Source organism: Lactuca sativa, chromosome 3 (genome assembly GCF_002870075.4).
Source record: "Lactuca sativa cultivar Salinas chromosome 3, Lsat_Salinas_v11, whole genome shotgun sequence".
NCBI classification, from domain to species: Eukaryota; Viridiplantae; Streptophyta; class Magnoliopsida; order Asterales; family Asteraceae; genus Lactuca; species Lactuca sativa.
The window spans coordinates 30,536,621-30,549,472 of NC_056625.2; positions in this window are offsets into that span (position 1 = coordinate 30,536,621).

The following is a 12,852-nucleotide window of genomic DNA, read 5'->3' on the forward strand; positions in this document are numbered from 1 at the left end:
GACGTTACACACGTCATGAAATCCTCATACTTATAGTACCCTCTAGGCTCATCATTTTTTTGGACCTTTGGTTGATCTGGTCCTTGATAACATTCCGAGTCATCATTATTTCCTTCTTGAACTATTTATGGATGAGAAGGAATCAGTCCATTGTTGACTTGTTCAAGAACTATCGCCTTGTTGATCACATGCGCTCCACCTCTAGCATTAGCTAGCTCATGAGCTAAGAGATCACTAAACTCACGTCAATGTTGAAGGAGCATCTCCCGCATGGTATCAATAATCATGAACTGAGCATCTCCAACTCCGACGTTTTGAGGTGTTGGACTTCCTACATTGTTGAAGAGTCTTCCACTCTTTGTGATCGTCTTGACGTTCTACAGTCGTAGAGGCGAGTAGTTTAATTAGGAAATATATTACTTAGTATACATATACATATTTACCACATAATTATTGGTTAAGGCATCTTCCTATAATATGTTAGTGTTAATGTCTAAAGCAATTAAGGCATCTATCCTAAAGCATTCTATCGCACAACTCACTGATCATACTTAGATTATATGTTTAAGTCTAGAATTTTTCTAAATTCCTAGATCGCTTAAACTAATGTTCTGATAACAACTGTAGCATCCCCCAATTTTTAGAGCCAATTAAATATTTTTCTTTACGCTTGATATATTCAGTTGCAGAAATTCCCAGTTAAATAAAACAATTAAGATAACAAAAGTTATCATTTATATTAAAACTCTGGAATGTCATCGTTCATATCGAGACATACATTACATCGTAAATTATATAAAAGGCCCTGAAATACTGCAACATGCAATTAACTTTATTACACTTCACATCCTAACTAAGCTTTGGCAGCCTTACATCCACTACATGTGATGCATTTAAGACCACTTACCTTTCCCAATCGATTCTTACAAATCCTAAGGAAATGATTATCTAGAGGAATCACCCAACCTGATAAACAGTTTGAGCATCTGGTTGACTACATATCTACGAGAGTCCATGGTTGGTGTAAGTCATATAGAGGCAACAAATGTTTAGATCTACTGATAATTTTTTTGCTATGTCTGTGGGTTATAAGTCCACACTGCAATGTAACTCACTACCGAAATATATTTTTCAATTGTCTGATTTGGACCCACCATTTCTTGTCATCCAAGGAGAGGAGGACTATTACATTCTGCTCTGATGTCACAATCTATACTAAGAATGCGACCTATTCAATATCCAGCTTATTTAGAACTGAGTACCTTTTATAAGTCCATAACTAATAAGCAATATTATTATAGGTATACAAGTAGCACAGAGTATAAATAAAACAATTAGCATTTAATAAATATTCTTATTAAATTATGCTCTTGAAAGTAACTACGCACTCACCTGACAAAGTAGTAGCTGACAAAAAGTTAGGGAAGTGCTTCGTCGTAACGCTTCTTGGTGACCTAAACGTAAAACACTAGGTGTAACTCTAGTTTCGTAATCGTGGGGACTATATAATGATAATCTAGATTCCTCAATAATCCCAATGTCTACATCAGGATCTATCAAGTAATGAATAACCATGTAGGATCGTATCGGAGGTAGGGTCCGTTTAGTATACATAGTATACTGTTTGGAAATCTCATTTTAAACATCTCACCAAATACAACCTAGACATCAATCCCGTAAGTAGATCAATCAGTATAGTGACTTGTAATCACTGATAAATCTTAATTATAGGTTCATAATAACAACTATCACTATAATAAAAAGTTACACTTAAAATAAACGAAGTGTAGCTTAACGTATAGAGTAATCTACCGATAAGTGGGAATCATACAGGATGGAAATCTAACCCAAGAACTTCTAATCACCTCTTATTTGACACTGCAGGGCTTTGCCGAAGCAGTCAAGAACTAGGAAGTAAAGTTAGTAAAAGCTAGAAGGTATTCCAAAGAGAACTGGAGGAATGATGTGAAGAAAGTGTTTGAAAATCGAAGAATATATAAGGGTAAAAAATAAAAGCATGCCATCCATAATGTGAGAGCATGTCGTGCACGTGGTCGACTGGTGACGTGTCACTTTCTGAGTGATGCCACATGTCACGATTCGTGCCCTCCGTCTGGGCGCGCGATTGCGGACAAATTTTTCTGTTTTCATAAATAATTCATATCTTCTTCATATGAGCTCCATTTTCGACGAGTTTTATATCCACATATAGTTATTAATGAGATCTACAACTTTAGTTTAAACTCCGTCGACAAATTTTTACTTTATTTATAAAGTTATATTTTTATGAGATCTACAACTTTAGTTATTAATGTCCGTATAAAAATCATAACATTGCTCATACAATATATGTTCTTGACTATCTTTATATTGACGGATAGGTATGGATGAGATCTTCAACTTTCGTTTAGATTATTTTTCCTAATAACCAATCGTTCTAAATTTTGATATTAATGTTTAACATCGGTTCGCTGAATCTTAGAAAAATCATAACTTCCTCATACGAAGTCAGATTTGGACGTTCTCTATATGCACGCTCTCAATTTAACGACTACTACGACTTTCATTTAGATCACTTAGGCTATCAAGCGATCTATCTCCGAATCACTATTTTGCGACATCCGTAATCGTATCAGATTTAACGCGAAACTTCAATGTACCATAACTTCTTTGTTGGAAATCCGATTAGAACATTCTTCATATCTTCAGAATCCTTATTATGTATACTACAGCTTAGATTAAGATTATTTTTCCAAAATAATTTTTTATTTTTATGCGTATTTTAATCTTATTTATTTTATTATTAAATACTTATATAATTTTCATAGAATATCATATAAAACACATAAATATATCAATAATCATTTTTTATTTGTTTATAAAAAGATTACAATAGTTTACCAAAATGATTATAGGCTATGACGAATCTAATAAGAAACGCAGGCGTTAGATTTGTATTTTTCAAATCTATACATTGTCAAACATCAAGTTTTTTATGTCATGGATTAGTTTTCAAGTTATCTTAATTTTATAGATTATCAATTACAAGTCAATTCATTAGTCTTTTGGTTTCTATATATGACATTCTTGTTTAGACCATCCTTCAATGTCATTTTTATAGTACTCAGGGTATCTCCAACCCACCCCATACTCCATTTTTTCCCTTATTTCTTTCTTCATTCTTCTCCAACCCTACTTCATTTTCACCTTCATTTTTGGAGATACGAATAGTATTCCCCCATATATGGGTGAATAGTATTCATATCTCCAAAAATGGAGGTGAAGTTTGGTTGTCAATTTTAGTCCCTCTCATTTTTATTTTATACATTTCTAGTTTATTTTATCTACTAATGATAATTTAAATGCAATATTTACTTTTAAATAAAATGATTTTTTGTCATTTTGATCCTCTTATTCTTATTTATTTATATCCTTAGAATATGGTTCTTTATATTACGTCTTGCTTATTGATGACTTCATTCTTTACATATGGGTTTATCTCATTAAACACGTATCCATTTTTAGTACCTTTGGAGCCCTTGTAAAAACCCAACGTTAAGCAGTTATAAAATCCTTGAAACGTAACTTCGGCGAATAAGTCTCTAATATGTTCTCACAATTACTTATCTTTAATGAAAGTATACACCAAACTTTATGTAAATAAACTCCCTAACAAAATAGTGTTGCTAAAAGAAAACACTATAATCTTTTTTAAAACATGTTCCTTATTTTTAAGTACATGCCTGATCATCCCTTATTTTTGTGGATTTGGCAGTACCGTTTTGGTCCTTAAACTTTATGTTGAACGTCATAAATTGTCCTCCTAGTCTACTTTATTTGTAATTTGGGTATGGTGTGTTTCGAAAAGTATATCGTTCTTTTGATTTAATTAGTCAAAAGCTTTATGTTTTGTGTCATATGATGTTTTTTGAGCATATTCTATTATGGGATATTCTCACATCATAAGATATATTATTTTCTTATTTCCATTTATTGATTTCTTGGTGACATCAAGGAAACTCTAACTACTAAATCCTACATTCTGGTACATGACACATCTTCAACATCAAATAATCGAGTTCCTTCTAAGACTAAGATTTTCCTATTTTTATGACCAATCAATCACCTATTCAGACTGTAAATGTCTCTCCACCCAGTCATACCACTCATACTCATAGGTATAATAAAATTCATGATTTTGGTTAGTGTTCTTATTTAGCCTCTTTTGCATTGTTTCTTTCTAATATACATTGTTTGTATGAGCTTATGCCCTATAAATAGGCTACTTCTCATCATTTTTACAGGATGGTACGATTAAGGAACTCTTTCTTCTCTATCAAACCCATACATGGGATTTAGTTATGCTTCCACCCAGAGTCATACTATCCGTTCTTGTTGGATTAATTTGATTAAAACTAATTAAATATGATGGGCCAATTGAAAGATACATGACCAAACTTGTTTCAAAAGGTTACTTAAACCATTAATATGGAATATGGATTATGAAGAAACATTTTCCAAAAATCATGTGATAACTTTTGTGAATGTCTCTATCGAGCATGTACGAACTAATTTACGCGTTTCGACAATGAACTTGTGGTATGACCTAATGTATTTATACTATTTAATCGTCGTTTTCATTATGTAAATACATTTAAGAACACATTTTAGCAAACTGTTTCTAAAAAATACATGAAATATGTTGTGAATTATTAAAAGTCTAAATTGTGAATTTAGGGTTTTAAATAAAATATTAATATACCTTGGTTTACAATTTACTTATCTTGGGTGTTCTCATTTAGCGTGTGTCTGTTTTCCTATGTTTAAATGTTGGGATAATGACATAAAAGCCTTTAAGCTTGCCAAAAATGTACAGATTCACCTTTTGCAGATTTTAGGTTCATTCAAATCGGATTCTTGCGGCCTTTTTTTTTTTTTTTTTCAATTTTACCCTTTTTGCATATTTATCCAGTAAAACCGAACATTTTTGCAAAACGTAAGGACTTTAGCGAATCAAAAATATACAAAAAGGTAACATTGAAAAAATAAAAAGTTGCAAACATCCGGTTTTATTTAACCTACAATCCGCAAAAAGGTATATCCGCACATTTGTGTCAAACTTAGAGGGTGTTTGGATAGGTAAAAAAGAGGGAGCTTATAGCTTATTGTTTATCCCTACCGCTATAAGCTAAGTTTAAGTGTTTGGATAGAAAACATTAAAAATCAGTTTATTGCGGTGGGGATAAAATAAATAAGCTAATTATTCCCTCTTACTTATAGTTTATTGCTTATTTTTAGTCCAAACACATTGCAAAAACTGTTTTCTCTCACCACTAATAAGCTAACAAGCTATAAGCTAATTTATCCAAACATCCTTTAAGGGCTTTTATATTATTATCCTTTGAAATGTTTGCATATGCTTATTTCATATTCCTCCTAAACTTGATTGCTATTATGGGTTCAAAGATGCACTAGATGATGCTTGGGTTGATGTTGATTCACGTCTAAAATGTTTTAGTCAATTGATTGCGTTATGATTAATATCCTTATACTGATTGCTTTTTAGATTGACGATTCAAAGTTAATTGCTATTTTCTTGCCTGATGTTCCATAGTTTGTTGCTGTAGTGGGTGCTGTTTATAAATTAAGTTCGACCCTTTTGTTTACCGTTGATCCAAAGGCCGATCGACATCCTTTTCCTCAGAAGTGCATGCTGCTTATTTATGGTATACATTTTGGTTTTCCGTCATATATTCAATTTTATAAAAACAAAATAAACTGGAAACGGAAGCAGAGATTAGTTTTGTTTGATGCAATAATGCACGCACGATTTCTTGTGCTTGTCTGTGAAATAAATAAACAAATAAATAAAGGTAAAGTGCAAAAAGGTGAAGTGAAAGCTTCTTTGGTAGCGTGTCAAAAATGTATCTACTACCCACAGTGAAGACCCCTTCAGTTTTTTGGTGTTGCTCAAATTAATCCAAACCTGCTACAAATGATTGTGTTGCACCTGCTGCATAATATAATGGGGCTCTACTTTGGTGTTACTTCTCTTATCCTACAGATCCTTCGGTGCTCGCTTTTGACTTTCATGCCTTCGGTTTTTTTTTTTTTTTTATATTGTAAATGTAATCTTTGTAAATGACCAGATTCCGCTGTTTTTTTTTTCTTTACTATAAGTCATGAATTTGTTAAACATAAGATTACATGGTACGGTGTATTTTCTATGATCTATTGAAGATATATGTTTATAATAGAATTGGTAACCTTTCTGATTAACTACAAATGGGTATTTATAGATTGCACTTTGAGATCAACAACTAGCTAAAGCTCATTATATCTAACACCTACCGTTCATTTTAATTTTTAAGTCACTATTATTCTAAAATAATGTTTTAAGCCTCTCTTATTTTAAAATGTTGACTCTTGTATGTATTGATAGTTGTCTTAATGGTTCTGTATATTGATAATAATAGATGTTTAATTTCGAAGTTTTACAATCCCCATTTTTTATGAAATTTGACTGTTTAACGGATCTAGTAACGTTTTCTTTCTTAAAAATAGTGTGGGGCTATAATGAAATGTGAAATGGAGTTGTTGGTGTGAATTATGCCTGTCGCTTTCTAAACCCGTGTCATTGTGAGCGATGTTACTTAAGTTTTATGTTAAATCATCTTTTAATCATTGAAAAGACAATTACGTTGCTAATTACTAGTTCTTTGACTAAAAAACAATGAAGATCAACTAGTATGATATTTTAGAATTAAATCATATTTTAATCATTAAAAAAATTATATTGTAAATTAGTAGATGCTTGACTTAAGATGCAATGCAGAACATATCAGGTGGTATTTCTAAACCTTAATAATAATATATTATATGTTAATAATAATATATTATGCGGTAAACCATCATCTTGTGACACATTTTATAAGAGTTTGTAAACTTTTTTATATAGGAGACTAAAGTTCAAATCTTATGGTTTCAATTACGAGTAGCTGGAAAGAAGTAACACAGTTGTTTGCAAAGTAAGACAAGATGTCTATGTATGTTCACCGGACCGACTTCGGAGGAACTTGTTCTCTAAATGGGATTAATCTTTTAAAAGAATGATATAAACTAAAATGCATTTTTGTTCTATGTGGTTTAGTACGTTTTTTTTTTTCTATATATATAATTGGTCCATTTTTTTTTTTCCATTTCTAACGCTATCAGCCATAGAAATGTTTTCTGTCAAGTTTTTTATTCGTACGTAAACATGGTTATTGGTTTACCTTTAAACTCGGATGTAATTATGGTTTTTTAAGGGTTTTCTGTAAGTAGGTTCCTTCCTTTTTGAGTTCCACCCCTGATTTAATTTTTTGTTTTTTGTTGTTTTTTTTCTATTTTGTTTTGTTGTTGTCTTTAATTCACTTTTAATTTATATTATTATTATTATTATTATTAGTATTATATTTTAATATTACTATTAATAATAATATTATTATTATTATAACTTTTGAACAACATTTTATAATTTGAACAAAATTATAAATTCGGTTGACGTTATAAATTCGAACGGCTATATAAAATCTGTTTTTTTATTATTATTATTATTATTATTATTATTATTATTATTATTATTATCAAAAAGATTTTATAAATCAGACGACATTATAAACTCAAACAACTATATAAAATCGGTTTTTAGTACTTTTTATTTTATATTTTATAAATCGGACGACATTATAAATTCAAACAACTATATAAAAGGTTTTTAGTTCTTTTCTATTTTATATTTTAATCTTAGAGTAAATTACAAACTGATCCTTCAAATACATAAAATTTTGCATGTGTAGGACCTAAACATATTTTGTAATTTTGGTCCTAAAATAATATCATAAGGATGAGGAGCGGTACGGTCACGCCTTCGCTTTGCCATGATCTACCTGAAACAATAAACTGAAAACTGTAAGCCTGAGGGCTTAGTGAGCTACCTTGAAAATACCAATACAAACACTGACAATGCCATATCAGTAACAATCAATCAATCAATCAATCAACATGCATACTGCCATTGGCCTGACTAGACCACCCTACTAGGCCTACAGTCTATCTGAATCTGTCCCGAGCCTTCGGCATGACTGGTCCACCTCGTGGGCCTGCAGTCTTCTCGGACCGCTCATAGGGTATATTGGCCTTCAGCACAAAGCAGGACCGCCTCAACCCAACCAACAAGCAAATAACCATGTGCACATAACTATCATATACTGGCATATACAAACATCAAACATATCTATCACACTGATCATCAGTTATAGCATTCTCTCGTAACTCAAGTACCGACCTAGGAAGTCACTAACATACCAATCCTTACGGATCATAAGAGCATAACATACTGTCTACTCTGATTCCGATACAACGGTTCATAACCACATGTAGCATACCATAACATTAACAACTAAAGGGCCGGCCTTGGTGCCGTAGATCCTATCGATATAGTGATGATAACTCACCTTGCAAATGTCGACTCGGAAGATACACTCCAACTCTCGGATCACCCGACACATGCTCCACCACCTATGATCATAGTACAATATACTCATAAGTCCTTAGCCTTATAAGGTACTCCATAACCCACCAGTCAACCCCTAGTCAAAGTCAAAATCCTCAGTCAAGGTCAACAGTCCATGTTGACCCTAACTTGTCGAGTACCCTCGGCTACTCGCTGAGTTCCTTGAAGTACAATCCAACTCGCCGAGTCATCGCGGGGACTCGTCGAGTTCCTTCGATTCTCGTTCAAACTTTAAGGCCACTCATCGAGTTCCCTCCTTGCAACTCGACGAATACACACACATACATATTCTAGGGAAAACTCATCCGACTCGCCGAGTTGTTCTTCAACTCGTCGAGTCTTATGGTAATCTTTATCGGACTCGCTGAAGGGTCCAGTTAATGGTTTGGTCTAGGCTTTCGTTTGTAATAGGTTCTTTTGAGTCAATATGCAATTTTAGTAGTTTTGTGTAGTTTACGGTCGTAAACCCAAGACGGCCCAGGTCCATTATATATAGATGCTAGCTAGGTCATTTGATGGTTGTTGATGCCTCAGAGTTTCGACTGCTATTCCACAAGTTGTACCATATGTTTTTGCTAATAGAAGCGTGTGCAAGCTTGTTTAGATTCTTGTTTCTACTCTATTCTTTATTATTATCGATTGTGTTTATTGTTTGATCACTGGTAAGATCCGTTTCAGGACCTTACAATTGGTATCAAAGCAAAACCAATGTCAAAGCGGAATACAATCGAGTTTTGAACATACTCTTCACTGTTTACGATTGAAGTTGGATTTTGCTGCGAAAGGGTTTCAAGATAAATTCAAAGATCGTATTTTCTCGAACTTTTGGGAGATTACGACCAGAGCTTACGGTCGTAAACACAGATTACGGCCGCAAACTCCTGTTTGTTCTTGAACCGTAAGCTTGGTTCTTAGTCCGTAAATAGAGCATCTTCAGCAACTGGAAACTTGAACTCACTGATCGTATTCATCGACCGTAAACCGAGTTTACGGCCGTAAACAAATCATTGACTGTGAACTATTATTTGACAGGAAACTTTAAATTTTTTTAATCTAATTTCTAATTAATATTAAATGGATTCACAAAGTCAAACACACCACCACGAGCTAGATTCTATAATGGGCACAACCACTCGAATTCCAAGATTACTGTCCGCTGAATGATTCCCTGAATGGAATTACAGGATTGAGAAGTACATCAAAAATCCTGTCAGAGAACCACCACTGTTGCAGGACAAGTGGTTGACAAAACGGTTGAAAACTACATTGATGAGGACTTTTAAAAGGTTGAGGAGCAGGAACGGGCTTTAGCCACTTTGACTATGGCTCTATTTTCTGATATAGCTCAAGGTTTTAGGGAGTACACTTCTGCTAAGCTTTGTGGGAAGCACTAATCGAAGTTTATGAGGTGAATGAAGACATGAAGGAGAGTCGCCAAGATATGCTGCGACAACGATTTAACATGTTCAACTACATTCCTGAAGAAACTCTTGAGGCACATCTGCAGCGATTCACAACTCTTACCACTGAGATGACTTTAGTCGGGATCTTTTACACCAAGTTTGAAATAAACAAGAAGCTACTGAATGCTCTCCCAAAGTCATGGGACATGAATGTAGTAGTGATCAAGAAAAGTAAGGATCTAAGCCGGCTCTCTCTTGCTAAAATGATGGCGGTCATCAAGGCCTTGATATTGATGACAAACAGCGGGAGATAAATCATGTGAATTCATACTCAGCTGCAAACCTTGGGATCTCCTCTAATAATGCTCTTTCATCTTTCGCTTTTTCTTCTGCAGGTCAACCCTTTGCTACTCAGCAAGCTCAAATTCAGTCTTTTACCACTCCATTAGCTACTTCACTTCCTGCTGCATCAGCCATGCCATTCTCATAGAACCATTCATTTGTTTCTACTCAAGCTGCTTCTTCCTCTAATGTGGCTTCCTCATCAAACGGAAACGAGGGCGATGAAAATCTTGCTCTTGCTACAGGGCTTGTTAACTGCTACAATGCACTTGTAGCTGGAGATCTTCCGCCCCAATTGTCATTTGCTGATCTCGATCAAATTCATCCTTAAGACGTAGAAGAAATGGATATCACATGGCAAATTGCCATGGCAGTTTTTAGGGCAAAACAGTTTGCAAAGAAGACCAGGAAGAACAACTGGGGATGAGTGTTGTTAAGAAGGTAGGGTTCAGCAAGGGAAAGCTACGTTGTTTCAACTGCCATGAGCAAGGTCATTTTGCTCGTGAGTGCCCGAAGCCAGATAGAAGATTAAACAATGATCAGAGAATAGTTGCAGTAGGAAACAATCGGAGCGGTGCACAAGTCAACAGCAGGAAGGCTATGGTTGCACAATCATTTGACTGGGAGGATCAGATGCAGGCCCTGAACATATCAAGACCTAAAAATGCTCATTTGGCTCAGGTTGGTGATGATGCTCCCGCAAAGATTGTTGCAGCTGAAGATCAAATGATGGAGTTGCAGTTTGCGTTTATGGTATCCTCTTCTCCTGAACCAAATAAAACCGAGGTAAGTCTACCCTCATGCTCTCAAGCTTGTATTGACTATGTTAAATTCTCCATGCTGAAATTGAGACACTACGTAGAGAAGTAGAGGACCTTAGGTATGAGGGTTACCAACTTAGAAAAGGACAAAAACCTCATAGGGCCCAGTAAGAATCTAAAATAAAGGACTTTAGAAGACTTCAGGAAGACTATAGTAACAAATGTGAGAATTATGACTACATAAAGAGATAGAACGCTGAGTTAGTAACTGAAATTGAAACATTAAAGGGAAAATTTGAAACTGCTGATTTTGATTTTCAAAAATTTGATGTATCGAGTGAGGTAGTTGCCAATATGATAGACCACTGCATGCAATTTAAACATAATCAGTCAAAGGGTATAGGGTATAATAAAGTGCCTCCTCCTTTCAATCATTCATATCAGTTTCAACCTTTGTCCAAGGAGGAGATTGCCAATGAACTATCCATGGTTTATGGCAAGCCACCAGGTTTTGTTTCGGGAGGATTTATTAATATTGAAAGTACTAACATTTCTACTTCTCCTGCATATCAATCCTTAAATTAGTCAAAGCACGAAGTTGAAGGATCTGTTTCTGAAAATAAAACTGAGTCTGAAGCTGAAGTTTTAGTTTTAAATAAAGACTTTAATTTTTTTGATGTTGTTAGTGACAATGTTTTTTGTCATGTTTCTACACCTTCTGATACTGTTTTGAATGGTTTTAAAGTGTTTGATGATGTGGTTGGCAATTCTAATGTTTGTGATGATAATAATAAACAACCACCAGTTTCACAAGTTTCTCCATCTGATGCACCCTCACTTGTCTCACAACCTAATTCTTGTTCATGTTCATTTTAGAAAATCAAGGGTGTTGGTATGGAAAACAAATTTGAAACATGCAATACAAGTTTTAACAATAACAAACAGATTTGTTTCAATTGTGGTATTGGTGGTCATATAGCTAGGAATTTTCCTAATAGAATGTTTGTACATTTTGAGTCACCAAGAGAAGAGAACGAATTCAGAGGAAGGTCTTTAACTAGAAAGTCCTCTAGAACTCGTTCTCAGAATGATGATTGGAAGGACGATCGCAGTAGAAAATGGGATGTTTTTCAAAAGCATAAAAAGGTTATTCATAACAAAGTCCCAAACAGTTTGCCAAAACCGAACATGGCCAAGCCAAGGTCGGTTTCGTTAAGAAGCAACACTAGGTCTTCAACCAATTCTGGTAGAAAACCCAAGTGCTCCAAGCAAAATGATAAAAATCTTATTTCAAAACCACCCGGGACTGTTAGAAAACCTAATTATCAATGGTTGCCCAAAATAGCCTTCAATCCATCATCTGTGTCCTCTAAGAAGTTATTAAATAAGGATTTTTCATCCCAGAATAGTGGAATCTAGTAAAATCTAAAAGGGATGGGAAATGCTTACATCATTGATATGAATAACACTCTTCCAGAACAAGTTACATGCCTCTTTTCAAAGATCTCAGAACAAAATGCAATGCTATGGCACCGAAGTTTCGGTCATGCTAACGCAAAGAACTTGAATCGTCTTACAAAGAATGAGATGGTCCGTGGTTTGCCTAACAAGGAATTTATAACTTTTGAAAAGTGTGTGTCATGTGCCCAAGGTAAGCATCACAGAAAACCACACCTGCCAAAACAGGTTAACTCAATCAGTCAGGTGCTTCAATTGCTACATATGGATCTGTTTGGACCAATCAACGTTCTCAGTATAAATAGAAATTCATATTGTCTGGTTGTGATTGATG